Here is a 20,976-nt window from a genome sequence, read left to right as displayed (position 1 = left end):
AGCTCAGGCTTTTGTCACACGGAAATCCACAGTAAAAGACGGGAGATTTTTTTATAGTCCTCAAGATAGAATAAGCCTATCTCATTATGATACATAAAAATAGAACACCCCTGGGGGACTGCTAATAGCCCTCGCAGGAATGTGTTTTTAAGCTATCTAAAGTGCATTAGCTGCTTCAAAGCCCCACAAACCAGCCCTGTACATTGCAATAGACAGGCATTTACTCTTCTATAAAATGAACAGTTCATTAATAGATGTAATGGCCCAGTTTCTGTGCAAACCTACAAATTGCCACTATGAATATGATAAATTGTAGAACTCCAATTTTAATTAGATGACCCCAAACAAATAATAAGTTAAAGGGAATGCCTAAATATGTGAAGGTCTTAACCCTCCCCACTGTAAAGTTCTCTAATACATGAACACATTTCTATGTTTTTCTTGGGCCACAAATCATAGTAAAGGACTTAGGGCCTAACTATGACTTTGGCGGTCTTGGGACCGCTGTCGCATCCAATTCATCGGCTGCCAACTAGGCAGTCCGACAGCTGAATTAGGATGTTGGCAGTTCCACAAACGGAAGACCACAGCTCGCCATGTTTTGTCTTCCTGACTAGATGGTGGTCACAGGCTACAACTGCTGATGTAGTGAGTCCCGCCCCTGTTCCAACCTTTCGAGATTACAATGTACCTTACTGCCAAGCTGACTGTGGCTGGAAGACCTCCACAATCAACATCGTGAAAACACAAGATTCAAGGAAAATCTTACCTTGAATCCTGTTTCCACACCTCTTTCACGAAGCCCCTCATCCATGCCCCCCTTTTGCTGCAAACACTTGTTCATGAGGGAAATTCACACCGCTGTTGCCAAAATCACAGGTAAGTTCATTGTACTTTTGTCCACTGTTGCAATGGCTGTGGACCCGTGCTGTAGGAGAAGGTTGGTTTTCCATAAGTGTAATACCTATGTTTGCATTTACAGACTTGTTTTGTGAAAAAATATATATATATGTGTTTGCACTCTGGCACTAAACCTAGAAGTACGTGAGATTCCTAACACTGGGCATGAAGACTCTCACTGTGAGACTGCCAGCACAATGGTAACATCGTAATTCAGCTGGCGGAAGACCGCCGGCTCAGTGGTCTACTTGGTATTGCTGCGACGGCAGTAAGACCGCCAAAGTTGTAATCAGGCCCTAAGCCAGATTTGTATTAAGGTCCAAGTTCTTCATGAAGGAGGTACATTTACTAATAAGACCCTGCATACCATTTGCAGTTCTGCCCAGCAGAATTAGCAGATTAAAACTCAAAGCGCGCACCTAACCACTAACAGTTGTTAATAAGATTTGCATCTGCCAAGTCATCCATTGCTATAATTAGTCACTCATTATCATATTTTTGAGTCATCTGACCAAGAGTAGAGGCTGCTTAGGATGCGGGTGCTAGTATGGCATGGATATCAAGAACTGCACCAGGACATAGTCATCAGCAGAAAATAATTCAATATCCCATTTGGAGAGTTGTCACACACACACACAGGTGAAGGAGGGTGAGGATAGGTGTATCATACGATTCACAAACAGATTTTCAATTATTCATACTGTGGATCTTTCAGTTGTTTGTAGGTAATTTGGGAATGATGAATAAATACCTTCATTGTTGTTTTAGATGACAGGCAGGATTTTAAAATAGGTTAGCAATGTGCTTCAGTAGACTAAGTTGAAGTGATTTTAATATGTGGGGAGCATTTTGACAGTATATTGTGGAAACTTTATGCATGTTAGATTCTGGACCTGGAGTTGAGGAAACATTTTGGAGGGAGAATAGGGAAAATGTACAGTGGACATTTGTTGTCAAATCTTTCCAATGGAGAATTTCTGTTTGCAGACCTTGGATGGCGAGAGGATCATGGAACCCAGTTCTTGACAGCTTTTGTCTGCCACTATGCAGCCAGAACTTCTGGGCACTTAAGCATATTGAGCACTCTAGAAGAAGCTCCAAAGGAGGAAGGAACCCGTAGTGAAGAAAACTACAACAAAGTCAACAAGGCTTTAAGGTAATGAGTGACACCCACAAGAACAGGATACAGGACCACAAAAGAGGCAAGGAGAACCACCAACAGGAGCAATAACACTCAACAGGAGAGAGGAATGCCAACAGGAATGAGGATTCTCAGTCCCGGCAGGAGCGAGGAAACACACCAACAGAATCAAAGAAATGTTTGCGTTGCAATGACTAAGGGCATGTTACCCCTTGTATACCGCTGGTACAGGAAGGATCAGTGTTGCCTTTATAGATTGGGAAGCCTCCAGGAACATGAATGGAATGGCTGCTATCTTCGATAAGTTAGCAGAAAACCCCATTAACTCTTCCAAAGAATTCTGGGATCAGGAAGAGAAGATCTATGGTGTTCCCCAGCATAGCCCCCCAAAGAGAGGATCGCCTCAGACTACACCAGTGGGCCAGCAATGATAGGAGATGTTTATACAAAATTGAAGTGCCCCATCTCACAGTGGCCTGCGGGTGAGTATAACACATGTCCGCAGTATGCAACAGAATGTGAGGTAAGCTATCAGGCAGGGCACAGGCCTTATTACTTGCAGATTGATTGTAATTCAGTAACCATATTTGGGATGATGAAAAGAATGGGAGATAGATTCTGGGTCTGAAGGAACAATAGTCCAGTTAGGCTATCTGTGATGGTATCTACTTATGGTCGAGCAAAGGCAGCGTCACCTAGTAAGGTGCCGTCCTCCTGAGCACAGCGTAAACCCCAACAAAGTGGGATTAAAAACTCTTGATTGAAGCTGTAGTGAAGAAGAACAAAAACAAGTTGTAGCCTGTGAAACTGTTTATTCTTATGTCGATATCATAACTTCAAATCGAATGTAGTTCATCCAAAATGCATTAGATCATCATTTCAGTTGCTTTGTGCATATCGCATGATCTATTTTCGTGGTATTGAGCCATCTTTAACATTTTGACCTCTTTATTTTTTAATTTGTTTTTCTTATCATCACTTTTTTTACCGCAAGTTCACCATTGTACACGTTTTCACTTCATGATCTATGTTTATTTCATTTTAGCACAACCTCGTCGATTTTCACATGCACTTTTCATTTGATTCTTTCTGGATAATCTTGTTTAACACATGAAACACAGTGGTACTAGGTGACGGTCAATTTATTTTCGTGCCTGGTGTTCTCTTATCATATCTCTGCTCCATTAGTATTTCAGATATTTCCCCTGATGAAGGGCTATGTAAGCCTGAGATTCATCTGGAGATACGTATAAAATGTATGATCTAATGCATTTTGGATGAACTGTATTCGATATGAAGTTATAATATCGACATAAGAATAAATAGCTTCACAGGCTATAACTTGTTTTTAATCTTCTTCACTACATTTTCAATCAAGAGTTTTTAATCCCACTTCAGTGGGTTTAACGCTGTGCTCAGGAGGATGTCACCTTACTAGGTGACGCTGCCTTCGCTTGATTAGTTACACTCATCGACAAGAGAGTGATACTTCTGAAGCACACAACAACCTCACATCTACAGATCACCATTGTGGTGCATGTTCTACCCCCCCTGAATCTACTTATGGTCCCCATACTGGTAGCAAGAGTAGAGACAATGGGTGGATGAAGTTCTTCAAGGGATCATAGGCATGAGGTGTGTGGTCCAGGATGAGTTCTTGGAATCCAGGTTATTTGTAATCAGACTGTCTATTGCGGCTTCCCGATAAAATTCACAGTCTGTTGTGACTATGATCCCTCACTTCCTCCAAAGTGCTCTACGCATGTTGTCACCACATAAAGCTTAAGAGTACTCATGCCTTGGAACCCAATCTGTGTGTGTTCGTGTGTGCATGTATGCTTTTCATGGGTGCAAGTGTATGTGTGTATATGTTCATGTTTTGGTATGTGTGAGTGTGTTTGGGTGTTTGTATAACACCAATAAGGCGGGCACCCGCATAAGACAGTGAATCTTGATGGTAAATGCCTCCTTTTTGTTCTCTGGCATGTCCCAGCACTGTTCATCTCATGCTCTCTGTCCCCTAAAAATTATACTGTAGCTCTTGTTTGTGTGTTCTGATTTGGAATCATAGGTTCTACAAAAGAACAGGCTGGGGCATTTTCATTTACTTCACCTGTAGGCACAAGATCCAGTAGGTTCATCTGTGGCCTTCAAGAAGTGAAGTGACACTTGTGTTAAGATGAGTCCATGGCACAGCCCTTGCTAAACAATGAGACTAAAACATGTGCTGCATACCTTTCTCATAGATAGTGTGTGTCTCAGGGTGATGGGTTTTAGCCCAGGAAACACCCTCGTCGAGGCATGTAGTTAGTTCAGATCCCATATGAGTTTTATAAAATATCTCCCATCACCAAGAATTCTTAGACTTTGAAAATATTACGGAGGGCCTTGGCATCAAAAGACTGGTCTGTCTGAAATAAAACACTCACTTGAATGTGGTTAGCTCCTTCAAATGTTTTAATTACAGTTCAAGATCTGAGCCTGAAGATGGTGAGGAATCAACAACCACATCTTTGGAATGCAAGCTGGCCATCTTAGATGGAACATCTGATCACCTTTTGCAAGTATAATGAAATAAATGGACAAGGATGGACTGTTGTTTCTGCCATCCTACTGAGCCTGAGACAGACTCTAGGAGGGAGAAAGAAGCTTGTTCTGATCATAAAAGAAAGTTTTGAAACACACTGGGGATAAGCCTGCCTGAACTAATTTTGAGAAATGCAAAGAGCTAACTACTTTAGGCTGTCTTTAGAACCTGCTACCTGTGAGAATAGCCTGTGCTAAGAACAAGTACTGATACCATGCCCAGCCCCTTCAGAGTGAACTGCATCAATGTTAAGATTGCTTCTCTGATTCTCTCACTTTGAGTTCATGTCAAACACCTTTTCACATTTTGTTAAACCAAGAGTGTGATTACAGTGGGGTGAGCTCATGAAATCTCCATGGGAAACCACAGTCCTCTCTCTCTCTCTCTCTCTTTCTCTCTCTCTCTCTCTCTCTCTCTCTCTCTATTTCGTGATATGATCTCCTTTGTCCCTGTAAACAGGTCACTTGTTTAGGTGTTCCTGTAACCCCCTACTTAGACCTTGATGCAGGGGCGGCTCCTCCACTAGGGCGGAGGAGCATCGCCTCACTGCTTTCTCGCAGTGTGAGAAAGCCAAAACATAAAATGGTAATAATTTTTAGTTATTACCATTTTATGTTTACTTTGTGCATTGCAGTCCTGTGGGGGGTCAGGGCTGCTCTGCTCTTTGAGGAGTGGTTTGCCTACTTTTGAATGCGCAAGGACTGTTTGGTCACCCTCTCGAGCCGCACAAACTTGCAGGTCCACTCAGTCTATCTCCATGCAGGCTGCATTGCAGCCTGCATGGAGAACATGCCCACTCCACTAGCCCCTAACTGGGCTCCGTCCTTACCAATCACAATTCTGCATGCAGCATTGTGATTGGCTTAGGGGAGGGAGCCTGGCTGCCTGCTTCCTGTTCCTGTCAAGGCAGGGGAGCAGGAGCAGATAAGACGCAGAACCCGGCGGAATGGTAAGTTTAAATTTTTTTTTTTTCCCGCGATCCCAAAGATTTCATCATGTGCACCATTCCCTCAGACTTTCACTCTTGCTGGACTGAATGGTGTATTTGTGAAGACTCTTTCCACTGTCTTGTGAAGTCACTTTAGGTTGTGAGATACTCACAGATGCAGCTACACAATCAAGTGTCAGGAATGCTACATTGGCAGTAAATCTGTTTTCAGGTTCTCAGACTCCAAACATCAGCCATCCATAGGAATGTTTGCCCAGGTGGCACACCACCTGTTCTACTGCTGCTTAAATACACACCAACAATCAAGTAAAACTGAACTACGATGGCTCTCAGACGATTTTGACCTGCTCACCCGACCTGCATGTAGAAAATGCAGATGTTGATACTCCCTTTTTTGCAGTGATTTAAGTATGCACATGCAAGACTGGGTTGTTATTTCCTAAATAGAGGCAGGTCGTCCCCCTTTTGGTTGAAATTATTTAATTATGAAATAACACTTTATAATTAACTATTATATCCTTTAATAAAGCCATCATTCAATTTATTTTTGTTGAAAGATTAACTATGACTCAACTTTCAAGTTAAGGCATCTTACGTGCAGCTGAGATTCTAAACCTACAGCAGATTCCTAAGTAAGCCTACTCTGCCCAGCATAGCTACCCCATGAGAGGTAAACATTAAATAGGAGGCCTTTGGAATTACACTGAAGAATACAGTAGCACCAGGCCCCTTGGATCCATGAATAACGGGCTATACTGACACAATGATTTTCTAGTACCTTAGATCTTCTCAGGGCTTGGTGTTGGAACATAGTAGGCTTTTTGAGTTAGTTTCCCACCTTGCAAACATTCAACCCATCGAAATGTTGACCTAAGCATATTTAGAGGGTGGGAATGGCATCACTCTCATAGCCGGATTCACAAAGGTGACTTTCACTTTGGAGTAATTTACACTTTGAGTAAGCTTACAACATTAATCCGGGTGTAAGCCACACAATTGGCGAAATTTACAGAACAATTTTCTGAATAGCCAAAAAGTAGTAAACATACACAAAAGTGCAAATTACTCAAAAGTGTAAGTTACCTTTGTGAATTGGACACTCAATGTTAGTGGGGGTGTTTTAGCTCTTAAATTGATAGAGAGTGTACATGGAATCTCTACTAGATGTAGGTTTTTAGAGCAGCTGTACACATGGCAAATCTCAAACATAGTGCATTTTTGACCACCAAGCGCGGCCAGCGATAATTATCGCTGCCGCTTGATGATATGCCCCAGAAAGTTGTAAAATTAAGGCAAGGGTAAATGCAGTTCTACCTTTAGATGTGACACCCTTTTTGTGAATTACTTCCATTTGCATTGCTTTTTTGTAGCTTTTGAAAAGGTAAACTAGGCGGACTTTACATTTCTTTCTATCTGTATACACTGTCTAATTACTGCTTGTGATTTACCCTCAAGTATCCAAACATGCATTTGCATACTTTAATTTATCCCATACTAATTAGTCTTTCAGGTCTTGGAAACTGTAGCAGCTAGATCATCAAGAAAGCGAAGAAGAATGAATTTAACAATCAACAGTAATTTCTGAAAATGCATTTTTGCTCAAAAAGCGGAGAGCCTTAAAATCAACATGATTTTCCTTCTATCACTATCACCCCGCATTATGAGGAGATTGTTGAGGATATTATCAAAAGTCCATAATCAGGAGTTTTGAGGGGCATTAACCGTTTTAAGAAGACAAACTAAATAATTATATATCTGTAACTGTGTATAATCTATAATCTGAGAAATATGAAGTTTGCAAGCATTAATGAATAATCAAAAGTGTCTTTATAACTGTCAAGTGTGTTTGCTTATACATACCTTTAGCTACAATCCATCTATCTGCATCTTAAAGCTTATCATGTGAGTGAGCAATCTAACAATTAGACATAGATCTAAAGGATTTACATATACTGCAGTAGATAACTAATTTCAAATAGTTTGACAAATCTATTATGAGCTCCTTGAGTCGGATCACAAAATATTGGGGCATATTATCAAGACAGGCGATACAATTATCGCCGCTTTAGCGGCAGAAAACTGCCGCTAAAGTGGCGAGAATGGGCTTGATAATATGCTCTATGGAATTCCAATTGAAGCCCATGTTAGATGTGAAGGACATCTAACATGGGTTATCAAGCCCATTATCGCCGTTATAGCGGCAGTTTTCTGCCGCTAAAGCGGCGATAATTGTATCGCCTGGCTTGATAATATACCCCATTGTTTGCTGGCGCTCTTTCATGTACTTGCTGGTAAGTTAAGGATGCGCAAGTTATACAACCTCACTTTTAAAGCTGGGTTACAGAGGTGTAAAAGTGTATATCCACCCTCCTTCAATTGCTTTACATTTTTATTTTTATGTATCAATGTATGTATATGATGTGCCACATTATATTTTCACGAGTTACTGTAACCATACGTTTCTGTCACATTTCATCACAATATTATTATGTTCTGTTTGTTCTCTTCTGTTTTTGCTATTTATGAGTTGTGTTTGAACCTATGTTGTGCCTTATATTCATGAAAAAACCAATACCATTCTTTGAAATCATAGAGGTATAAAGTGTGGCAAGAATCTTCGTGCATATTTCTTGTGTGGCATCTTGTTGTGGTGAGTCATTCTCTTGATTATTGTGAAGCTGTGCTTTTTTGCTGCATTATTGCAATGTGATGTCTCGTACTACGGCTGTTGTGCTAGGTTCTATTTTGACTGTGTGTTGTGCTCAGTTCTTAATTTGTGAAAGAAAACGTGCTGGACCCCAATGTTTTGCTTAGAAGCCCATGGCCAGCACTTTAAAATTCCAGGATGCCAAATACCAAGGCCGAGTAGTTTTAATTCAACCTCATACACCTTTCATCCACCACTACACGCTTCCTTGCCCTTTATCTCACTCTTGCAGGACCCTTTTTATCTCTGCTTTCTTTCTTTGTCACAGATTTTCCTTCTTCACCTTCTTCCTTCTTTCCTCTTTTCTGTTTTTCTCCCTCTTGCAGTGCATCGAAGTCTGATTTTTGAAAATAAGTGTCTGTCCCCAAAAAATGCGTGCAAGTGGGCTCCACCTGTGACCACCAGCTCAAATTAACCACTGGCTGTGCTAGATTAAGTTTTAACAGCTTTATGTTGCTTTGTGTATGTTATTGTGTTACATTATTTTTCTTACTTTAGATACAACACATGCTGCTACTTTTCCAGTCAAAAGCTAAATGTGTGTTTAACTTTCCTGTGAAAAGGTCCCACTTTTTGTGATACAGACATTTTTTGTCGTGCATTTTGGCAGTGATATTTAAATCCTTTTGTGCGTTCAAATGAAACTGACATCCACAAAATGCTGCATATGTGCCCTCGATCTCCAGATACATAACAAAAAAATTCGAAGGGCGCAGACAGAACTTTTTTGTTGCAGTAAATTCACAAGATGCTAGGCGGCATATTATCAACGGCCAGCGATAATTATCGCTGGCCGTTCATAGCGATGGAAAAATTATCGCCAGCTATCACTGAATATTATCGCCATGATAACGCTATATTTACAACGCATAGCGCTATGCCGATAATATTTCAGCGATAGCGGTGTTTTCAATGGAACATCGCTGGTTTTCCAGCGATGTTCCATTTAAAACAGCGATAACATTGCTGATAGGACCCTGTGGTCCTATCAGCATAATCCATATCCCATTAAAAGTATGCATTAGTCAGGAATTTAACAGGTGTTAAATTCCTGAGTTAAAGCTGACGTAGCGCGATTTTTATTATCGCTGCACCTCCTTGTTAATATCGCGAAGCTGCCTTCACGATATTAACATGTGTTGTTTTCACAGCCACGCCTCTTTTGCATCTCATTAGCGATGCGAGGCGAGGCTGTGAAAAAACGGGCTCTACATCGAGTAAACACGCGCTAGCGTGTCCTTTATGATATTGCGATATAATTATTGCCGCTTTTCGGCCAAAAACGGACGCTAAAGCGGCGATAATTATATCGCCAGCCCTTGCTAATATGCCCCATGGCTCTCTGCTCACGGGTAGCAACATTTGTGGAACATTCTGTTGCCAATGTAGTGCACATACACAGTTTCTAGGTTAATTGAAAGCGACAAAAGTTGTTCAGAGACTATGGGGCATATTATCAAGCCAGGCGATAAAATTATCGCCGCTTTAGCGGCAGAAAACTGCCGCTAAAACGGTGATAATGGGCTTGATAATATGCTCTATGGAATTCCAATTGAAGGACATGTTAGATGTCCTTCACATCTAGATAATAACATCTTGATAATATGCCCCCTGGTTCCTCTGATGTATAAGAATTCGGATTTCTTTACCTGGAAAACGTTTTTCCATTGGGAGAAAAAAAGAGAAATAAAGAATAAATGAGTAATTTGTTTACTTATTGAACCAGAGTGAAATTTAATTAAGCCAGTGATATGCACCAAGTAGCAGAATTTCACATTACACGAAATTTCTTAACATTTCACATTATGCAATTCCACATGGCACCTTGCGGTCAAATGACATGACAGATATCAGGGTTGACTGCCTCGGAAAGAAAGAAAGATCTAAACGAGAGCCATTTTGTGCTCGAACCAGTCCCCTGCGAGTATCATACATGACTGATTCACTTTGCGTGGTGGCTTAAAAAAAGGTAACAAAAGATACTGCCAAACCACATTTTGCCACAAGATAATAATTTTGTGAAACGTCCATGGAATTTTCCAAAGTTTGTGAGAAATAATTAGGGAATTGAGCACACCTCTAACTGTTAGTCTGATTGGCGCTGCACGGCATATGCCAGGGATACTACAAAAGTGATAAATGCATATACTAACTCACATGGTAATCCAAAATCAGAATTACAAAGTTTGTAATATCAATGGCACCCAGAGATTTTCCCCCAAGTCAATTTTTTCAGAGAGTTTTATTACATTTTGGGGCTTATTTACAGGAAAAGTGGTGAAGCGTGTTGTTAAGCCTAGAAGGGTAACAACACACTCCGTCACTTTTGAAACGCAGGGCTGCCCAGAGGCACCCTTGTACCAGAGTGCAAGGGTGCCTGCATTGAGGGGAGTGATTGTTTATGTGCAGGAAGGCGTCCCTTCCTGCAAATAATCAATCTTTAAATGGTGTTTTGAAACTTCTATACGTGCTGTTTAGTGAAGCACACACAGAAATTGCAAAACATCATTTTTGTTTAAATGATTGTTTATGTGGAGGAAGGGACACCTTCCTGCACATAAACAATCATTGGCTTTTTGGTGATACCATGTGTGCTGCACAACGCGGCTATCCTGGACACAGCAAAAACAAGGAGAAATTAAATATTTCTCCTTGTTGTGCCAGGGTGAGACCAGGTTTTCCCTGGTCTTATTTTTGGTTCTGTTCCTATTTACGCCACCCTTGTAAATAGAGGGCAGGGTCAAAATCAATGGGTGTTGCGGTAGAATGCCCACTAAAACACCCATTGTCCTCCCCTTTCACGCAAAGTGTAGTGTGAAAAGATGCCTTATTTACAAGGCAGCGCTAACCCATGTTAAGTGGCTTAACACTGCCTTGTAAGTAAGGCAAAGCCCCTATGGCCACGACAACGTCTGAAAAAGTGACGTTGTGGTGCGATAGGGGCTTGTAAATATGCCCCTTTGTTTGTAGACATCGAAAATGCAACAGCGGCAAAAGATAGGCTCCGTTCACACCCGGGCCAATTCACATACTGACCAATGAGCCCTCAAGCTGTGTTGCATCACCCCCAGTAGTGTCTCACAATACAAAAAGACTTGCAAAACAAAAAGCAACAGCAACACAGCACGCCCCTCCACAGCACAACACCTTATCATGTCCAATAAATGATATGCACTTCACCATGCACACAGAGCTCCCCACAACTCGACCCACTACCACCACCCCAGGTCATGTACCGAATGTGCTAATCTCAGCCTCCAGTGACCACTAATGTACAGGGCATGGCCCCAGGTGTATCCCATAATAAGCAGCCCACTTGTACCATATACAATAATACTTTTTGTAACATCCTCTGGCTAAATAAATCAGGTGCTTCCACCCGAAGCAGCAGTCAAGGCCTTTCTTCCAGACCTCAAGGGATGGTGCCTTAGCATCTTTTCAAGCTCTTGCTCGGCCCCTTTTGGAAATGACAAGGCCCACTCGGAGCAAGGCAGTTTGTATCTGTTACCATCTGACCCATTTGTGATGTGCAACAGGGTGCACCACGGAATCAGAGGCAGGGTCAGCCTCAGAACCCTGTCCAGGCAATGAAACACTTCTTCCCAGAAGGCGGGGGGGGCAACACTCCACACCCCGAAACCGTGTTTAAAATATCTCCTGCCTAGCAGACATAATCAGTCCTCTACTCCACAGTAGAAAGTGCTTCTACATCGAGTGTGAGCAGTAAGTTGATATCTTCCGTGTTATCCTCGTTAATAACCTGGTTCAGGTCAGCATCGGCTCACTTCTGGAACCCCTCAGCCAATTCAGCGACTTCTTTCTACGTCCCCTGGTCCAATCAATGCCGGCATACCTCAAGGATACCCGAGAAGTCCTTAACCTGATCCAGGTTATTAACGAGGAGAACACGGAAGACATCAACTTACTGCTCACACTCGATGTAGAAGCACTTTACATGAACATTCCCCAGGATGCCACCATCAAAGTCATCAGTAACCTCCTACGAGAGTCAGAACTCCCCACCAAAACCCCGGCGGGTTTATCACAGCCCTCATCTCATTGGCACTTACCAACAACTTCTTCATGTACAAAACCACCATATACCACCAGGTACAAGGTACCAGTATGGGATGTACCTTTGCCCCGAGCCTGGCAGGCCTGTACATGGCCCACTTTGAGGCTGCCCATATATTTTCCAACACCAACCCCTTTCACGAGCATCTTGTAACTTGGAAACATTACAATGACGATATTTTGATCCTTTGGAGGGAGCCAGAGACTGCGGCGTTTGCATTCCACAAATGGATCAACAACCAGGACCCGCACCTTCGATTTACCATGACGGCTAGCAAGGAGAAGATCCCCTTCCTGGACCTATCTATCAGCCTCAAAAACGGAGTGCTACAAACTGCCACCTACAGGAAGAGCACGGACTGTAACAGCCTCCTTAGCTTTAAGAGCTACCACCCCAAAGCATTGAGAGAGAATCTACCCTATGGCAAATTCTTGCAGTTAAATACATGATTTTGAGTCCCAAGCCAACCACCTGGCAGACAACCTCGTTGAGAGACACTACCCAGGACAGGTGAACAGAAAAGCAAGAAAGCGGGCTATGAACAACACATGAGAATGTCTCCTGGAAACAAGGGAACCCAAAACCAATGATCTCATTACCTGCATCACGACCTTCAGCCCTCTATCCAATCAAATTAAAAAAATAATCAACCAGAATTGGAGAATCCTTAACAGTGACACATTGGATATCCAAACCCCCCGCTTTGCCTTCAAGAGGACTGCTAACCTAGGCGACCAACTGGTCAACACACGACCACGAGCACCACAAACGATCAAAGAAACCACCCTGTGGAACCTCCCAGCTTTCACAGGACTCTATCCGTGTGGCACATGTGGGGCATGCTCTTCTATGCGACACACAAAGTCACTATAACTGGGGAATTTTAAATGGGAACAACGAAAACATACTAATTGTAAAACAACCAATTGTGTCTACCTCATCGCATGCCCCTGCACTCTCTACTACGTTGGGATGACAACTAGAGCAATTAAGAAAAGGATCAGCGAACACAAGAGTACGGTGAGACGAGCACGCTCAGCTACCAAACTGACAAACCATTTCTTAGAGAAAGGCCACCCATGTGAAGCCATCCAGTGGACCATCCTAGAGGCCAATCCATGCTGGAACAGTGACTCTCTCCTTAGACACGAACAACGTTGGGTCCATCGTAGGGGTGGGCGGAATTTGCGGAATTAACCTTCGCAAATTATCGCGAGAATGTTTAAAATTATCGCAAACAAGCAGAAATATCGCGAAGATGCGGAAGTTTTTTTCCGGCACGTTCGCGAGATTTTCTGCATGGTTGCGGGTCGCCAACTTACCCATGTGGTTGCTTGCGGGCGCGGCCATCTTGTTTTGAGTTGTTCTCGCGGTGCATGATCGCGAGAAGAAAGACGTGATCGCGCGACGCATGACGTCACTGCGGGCGCGAACTGTCGCGAGACAGCGCAAATGGCTAAAAACAATACAACATCTCATGGAGAACGCGACCGGATCAAGAAAACTTGTCAGCGAACGCAGGGATTCAGGTAAGGCGATCGCGCGCGCGCGAGAATGTATCATTTTACAGCGCGAGCAAGAAACAAATTATCGCCAAGCTGCGGAAACCGGAATTTTTGACATTTTCGCGCTCTCCGCGGAACGCAAAAATGTCAAATTATCGCAATTTCCGCGAACGGAACGAAATTTTTGCCCAGGCCTAGTCCATCGCCTTCACACCAACACACAGGGCCTGAACGATGAAATCCCGTGGTCAGAACTGTAGACCTACCCCATCACCCTCCTTTTGTGGGCTAGTATCACAATACCTTTGAAAAACATCCCATAGGGACTTACTAACCCAGTAGCTGTAATAGACTAATGATTACATCACCACAGACCGACCCTCCGGTTTGACTACCACTCTGCCATACCCTAGATTCATGAGATAATGCACTCATGTACTACTCTTAGTGTCCACCCCTGATTCCCCAACACCAGGGCAAGCTATGCGACCCCTTGCACCCTCCCTCCAATCCCCCCATTCTCCCCTCTTTACCTCCACCCCCTTGCTTCACATCAAGCAGAGGAAGATTTGGGCGCACCAGATAGACCGAGTCAAGTTACGACCCATGGTCCATTACTCCGCATGCTCTTATGTTACTCTGCACTATCAACACATTGGACTCTAGGTGTCCGCTCATCACACATCAGCAGAGGAGGGACTGGGCTTGCCCTATATAGCCCCATTCGTGTATCGTTTTTACACTTCTGTATATGCATTGAGTGCAATACTTTGCCTGAGATCACACATTTGCATTACTCCCGGTCCACCCAAGCTCACAACTGACTTTGAGGTGCATGTGTACTACCAATCTGCTAAACAAACATCCATGCGCGCAAGAGCACTTCAACGGGGCTAGATACACGCATGTGCACTCAACCCTACGAGGACGGAGCATGACACGCTATACCGGAAACAGGAACCTCCCCACACACTTCCGATCCTACACCTAAATCACGGCCAGATTCCCCAGTACACCACCTACGAGCTGGCGTCTGGATGGGGCAGGTCTCTTGTGCTGACACCCGAGCAAACCGTGAGTACTTCTTGACTTCGCCGAATCTGCCATAACGGAAGTAAGTCTCTACTATGTGGTGTTTGTGCAATGCCGCTAACGCTGTGCTATGCACACGTTTCTGTTCCCTTTCTCCCCCCCCCCACCCACGGGCCTCATCCTCCCGCTGATCGCTGCTTTACACCCGCAGCCCAAGACGGTGCGGGCACCCAACGCCTAAAAGCTCATGGAGTGATTCTAGCTCCCTTTTCAGGTAAGCAGTAACGCAGCGCCACTACCGAGACATGCCTCATTTTATATTGCCTCACCAGTATATTACGGGGATCTGAGAGGTACGTGCTCATCGAACTCCCCCACATGGGTCGCTACATTGCGACATGGAGGAGTTTGGGGTTTTGTGGCACGCCCTCTCTTGTCGCTTCTCATTAAACATTTCTACCACCCATACCTGTTGATGACCTGTTGTCACGGCACCAGCCGGGGGGTACATGATATGGGACGCCAACCGAACTCAGGATAGACTCACTTCTCCAAGCTAAAAATGCGTTGCGACTCACTTGCAAATAATCTACTTTATTGGATGCTGTGAGCCCACTCAAGGTTCAAAACAAACAGCATGTTTCAGACCACTTTAGGACAGGCCAACATGTTTCATTGCCAAATACCTCGTAGCAATTTCATCAGGGCTCTGGGGCCAGTCTTCACCTCAATGGTGTTTAAATATATGCCAAGGGTGACTGAAAAAAAAGAAGAAAAGAACAGGATAATAGTACCAACCCGTAAGGACATCTTTAAAAAGTTAAAGTGTCACCAGGTATACTTACCCAAAGGGTAACACATATAACACAGTAGTCATGGTATATTTACCAGATGGTTGCCCTCAAAGTTCATACCTGCACCCCACCTTCTAGGGAGTGTCCTTGATTCGTTTGTTACACATCCCCTGAAGACACATGCAGTTCCCGCCTGTCAACCTGTGGATATATGCACATATATATCTCATTATTTGAGTATACAGCGATAAGTATTTTGCATGTCAAGCTCTATGCCCACATACTAGCACTCAAGTACGGCTGGTGTTATGGGCTTAATTATGAGTAATGCGGTGGTCTCCACCAAGCATCTCAAGCACTCACTCATATGTACCCAAGTCTGCTATCCTGCATTTTTATAAGGAAAGGCTCGACCCTTTGCTCACTCAACACACACTTTCCCTACACTCACATTCCTTCATCTAATGTGGAATGAAACGTCCGGGCTCTCTCACCGCCCTTCAGATCAGCAAGGACACCTTTACCGTGTTTGGACTTGAGTCCGACTTCACTTCAATTCAATCCGGCGTCCCTCGCAATCGCGCTCTACTTTAAGAGCTTGCACTGAAAACACAACCAATATATCAGAGTGCAGCAAAACAGTGTGAGGAAAAAGTGACATCAGTTCTGTAAAGGTATCCTCCATTAGGATTCCGAGCTCTACCCCAGTCAATTTGCCTCGGTCATTGCCACCACAGTGCACAATCATGAAGTGCGGAGCTAGGCAATCCACAATAGTTTTAACCAAAGCTAGCAAATGAGGAAAAGTTAAACCTATCTGGCCAAACCAACTAATCTTCACATTTGGCAAACCCAAGTCCCTGTTAATACCTCTCTTTTTTTCAGCCTCTTTAGCCTAATAGACTTTGCTGTGGCCCACAATCCACACTCTAAGCATTTTGAATTGAAGGAGCAATAGCAGTCAGGAGAAGTCTGAAGCTTAATGAGGTAGTTTTCCCAATGAAAATCAGTTAGATTTGAGGTTTTTTAACAAAAAAAAAGATATATTTCATTGGATGCTTCCAGCATGTAAGTGAATTAAATTAGATAGTGTGTTGGTCCTATTATTGGCTGCTGTTTAAAAAAGAAATGTAATACTGACATGGATAGGCTTTTGAATCTGTGGAGTAAACCACACCTGCTGTGTCTCTTTCTGAAGTAGTATGTTCCTTCTAGAATGTGCTGTATACTTGTGACCTTCTGGTTCCACTGGGTTGCTAGGTACACTGAGCTAAGAGTGTATTCGGGAGGAAGGGTGTTAAAGAGGCAGAACATTTTTCAAAAGGTTCGCAGTTATGACACAATTTTAGTAATGATAAGCTTTAATTTCCAACTCAGGACTATGTAATAAACTGGCATTTAATTATTTTTTTTAAATGAAGCGAGATATGGTTTTTTTTCATGATTACTCTGCGATGATCGCAAAAACATTGCACACAGACATAGATAGGAGTCTGTTATTGAAAGAAAGATAAAGGGTTAACAGAAGATAACCATTCACAAGCCAAGATGGTGTAGTCTTAAATTAAATACATTGTTTAATTTGCTGCCTTTCTCATGATCACAGACAGTGCAAGAGGTTGTCATTTTATAGATGCTTTCTATGAGAGCGGAGTACCATTCTTGTGCTTAGTTTTTACAAATTTTAACAGTGTCAAAACTATCCAGAAAGAGCTAAAACAACAATATAATCTACAAAAAAGTATATCAGATGAGCTGTATCTGGAAGAGGGTATGTGTTTAAGATGTTAGTACTTTTGAAAGTTACCATGAGCAATGCCTTCAAAAATGACAATGTCTTAAATGCCTTAGCATCATGTACAGAACAGACAGATCTATGGTGTTAGACCCGGGATCCCTGGTTGGCTGAGGTAGGTACCTTACGCCAAGTAGGGACCCACGTTCCAATGTCAGGGAAAGGAAGATCACCTTTTTAGATAGGCCAGCTCACTCCCTCGGTAGCTTGGCATGAGCAGCCAGGCTTATCTTCAAGGCAAATGTGTAAAGTATTCGCAACCATGCTCACAATAATCCAATGATGACACCCCAAATAGACTCCACACAAGTTTTTTTAAGTATAAACTCTATGTAAAAAGATATACGATAAGACCACACAATATAAAACCAACATATGAGGTTGTGTAATATTTCTCCTGGCCCGTTGTTAGTCCAGCCAGCCCTTGACAGTTCTGGTGATATCAATGAGCACTTCTAAACATTCTCCTGTACTGCTAAAATCATTTCATACAGTCATAATGCTAGAATCAGATACTTGTGCAATGTAATATTACTGTCATGCGTAACGTAACAATCAGGCACTTTGCAAGATCAAATAATGCAATGCGTGATACCCCCACCAGATATGTCGTTCTGCAAAAATTAGGCAATGCATATACACTAATCAGGTAATTTGTTATGCAGGGGAAATGCAATGCACAATACGCTCATCAGGTAGATCGTTATTCAGAAACAATGCAATGCGTCATATGTGTTTTGATTGCGCCTTTCAGATAATACAGAATCTTCCACACGGTAGCCCAACACTCGGCGCAGCCAAAGACTTTAACACAAAACAAACAACACCTTTGGAATAGGGTTTTATTTTACAAAATGCAAGGACTCTCTCTCTCTTTAGAATAAGGCTTATGGTTTTATTTTACACAATGCTCTCTAACAGAAAGGCTTTCCCAGATGCAGATGTCAAATGCACAAGATTCAAATACACAAAGATATATATATATGTTTATATGCAAGCAATAATAACACACTTGGCAAATATAATGCATGAATAATACTGATGAATAAACAAGCAGCAAATAATATGAAATAAGACTCAAGCAAATATACTGGACGTCCTGCAAAAGATCAGAAAGATATATATATATATATTCACTGAAAAAAACCATAGGTTTCAGGCACGTTATAGTTAGGAATTGGCATTTAAAAAACCTTTGAAATTCACTGAAAAAAAAGGTTTCAGGGGTGTTATAGTTCGGAATTGGCATTTAAAAAACCTTAGAAATTCACTGAAAAAACCATAGGTTTCAGGGGCGTTATGGTTAGCTGGACATTTCCCTCGTACAAAACCCTAGAAATTCCCCTGTTATAGTTAGTTCAGTTAACTATAACTCGCGCCCCTGCAATGCACTGCTGATGACGTCACATATTACATCACTCATGACATGGTCAGTGACATCACTGATGACATAATCCAGTGAGTATGTTTTTCTGTAAAGTTTTAATATGTTTAATATATATAGGGAAAGGTCTGTTGAAGAATGAGTGGGTGTACAAGTGTGTGAATGGATGATTTTCTAGGTGCGTAACTGACTCTATAAGTGAGTCATTAAATGTATCTTACTGCAGACTAGTGACTAAACTGTGTGAATATCTGTATGTGTCTGTGTGTTGGTGTATAAGTGGCTGCATGGTTTTAGGAATAGCTATATGAGTGTCAATATGGGTTATTGATTGGTTGTCTGAGTATCTGTATGGTTGCCTGAGTGTTTGTGTGGGTAGGGTGTGTGTGACTCTATGCATAGATGTGTGAGTGGGTGATTCTATGGGTGCATGGTTTTAAGAGTGCATCTGTGATGGACTGTATGTTTGGGTGAGTGTATGTATGGGTGTGTTAGGGATTTAATGAATATCTCAGTGGTACATGTGTGACTAACTACATATGTGAAAGCAGTATATATGTGTGTAAGAGTATATAAGTGGGTATATGTGAGAATGTGTGATTGTGAGAGTGGCTGTATGGATGAGTGTGTGCTTGTATCAATGATTGTATAGGAGCGTAAGAATGTGGTACTATTTTTATGAGAAAGTGAACTTGAGTGTGTATAACTGTATAGGTGAGTAAATTGGACTGTATTTAATTATTTGCATGACTGACTAGGTGTGTCAGTACCTCAATGGATGATTGGCGGTGTGTGAGTGTCTATATAGGTATATAAATGCATACGATAGTCTTGTACAGAGTGACTGTAAGTATGAGTGACTGTACAGGTGAGTGAGTGGAGGTGTATGTAGACCTAAGAGTTAATGAGTGGGTATGTAGTTATTGGTATTGGAGTATATATGGTTTTCAAAATGGCCGTCTGAAATTTTGAGTCGGTGTATCAAAGGTTATAGCTAACCAGCTAACTATAACGTCCCTGAAACCTATGGTTTTTGCAGTGAATTTCTAAAGTTTTTTAAATGCCAATTCCTAACTATAACGCCCCTGAAACCTTTGGTTTTTTCAGTGAATTTCAAAGGTTTTTTAAGTGCCAATTCCTAGCTATAACGTGCATGAAATCTATGTTTTTTTCAGTGAATTTCAAGGGTTTTTTAAATGCTAATTCCTATCTATAACTTATCTCTAAAGATATCATGTTTAATGATTTTGATTGGATTTCTATATTATTCCAATTTAGTGTGTCAATATCATTATGTTTTTTTAAAATACTTTTTTATCACCATTTTTTAACGTATTTTTTTGATTAATTCTTTTAAAAATTAAAAAATAATATTTGAATTTAATGGGTTTTTCAAACATATTTTTTTATATTTTTCAAAATATTTTTTTAACTATATGTTCAAAACTTTATTATATATTTTTTTCCATGTTTTTGGATCCGCGCACCCAACGCGAGAGGATCCGTGCACCAAACGCGATAGGATGCGTGCACACTGCGCGCATTTTGCCATTTGTTTTTTTCAAATGGGGCCCCAGGGGGTCCTTCTGGGACCCCCTAAGCACCTCTAGAGGGTCAGAGTATTTCCACTCTGCCCCCTTTATATGTTTTACACACTTATTCTCCTTGCTTCTTCAGCCTCGCTTCACCGAGGCAGAAAATGGCCACTAACAGTTCCTGGCTTTGAATGTAGACAGACACTCGACAGCCAATTAGCATTCAGTGCGCGATCGGGAGGGTGCGCGCTCGGTTCGGGGAGGGTGCGCTTACGGTGCGGGTAGGGTGCACGGATCCTCCCCGGCCATAGATATATATGTACGGCCTGAGAGCCCCCCACCCCAAATTATTTCAAGCCGGGGGTAGCAGTCCCTGGGGCTGGGGGGGTTGAAACTCCCACACCCATTTTCAAGACTCCCCGGGGACTGCCACCCCCGGGGCTCGAACATAGTATATGCGGGGGGGCTCACGGCCCCCGCAGCCCCAGGGACCACCACCCCCTGGGAGTCTTGAAAATGGGTGTGGGGGTTTCAACCCCCCCAGCCCCAGGGACTGCCACCCCCGGCTTGAA

This window comes from Triturus cristatus, chromosome 2_2, assembly GCF_964204655.1.
Source record: "Triturus cristatus chromosome 2_2, aTriCri1.1, whole genome shotgun sequence".
NCBI lineage: Eukaryota > Metazoa > Chordata > Amphibia > Caudata > Salamandridae > Triturus > Triturus cristatus.
Note: the sequence above shows the minus strand (reverse complement) of the source record.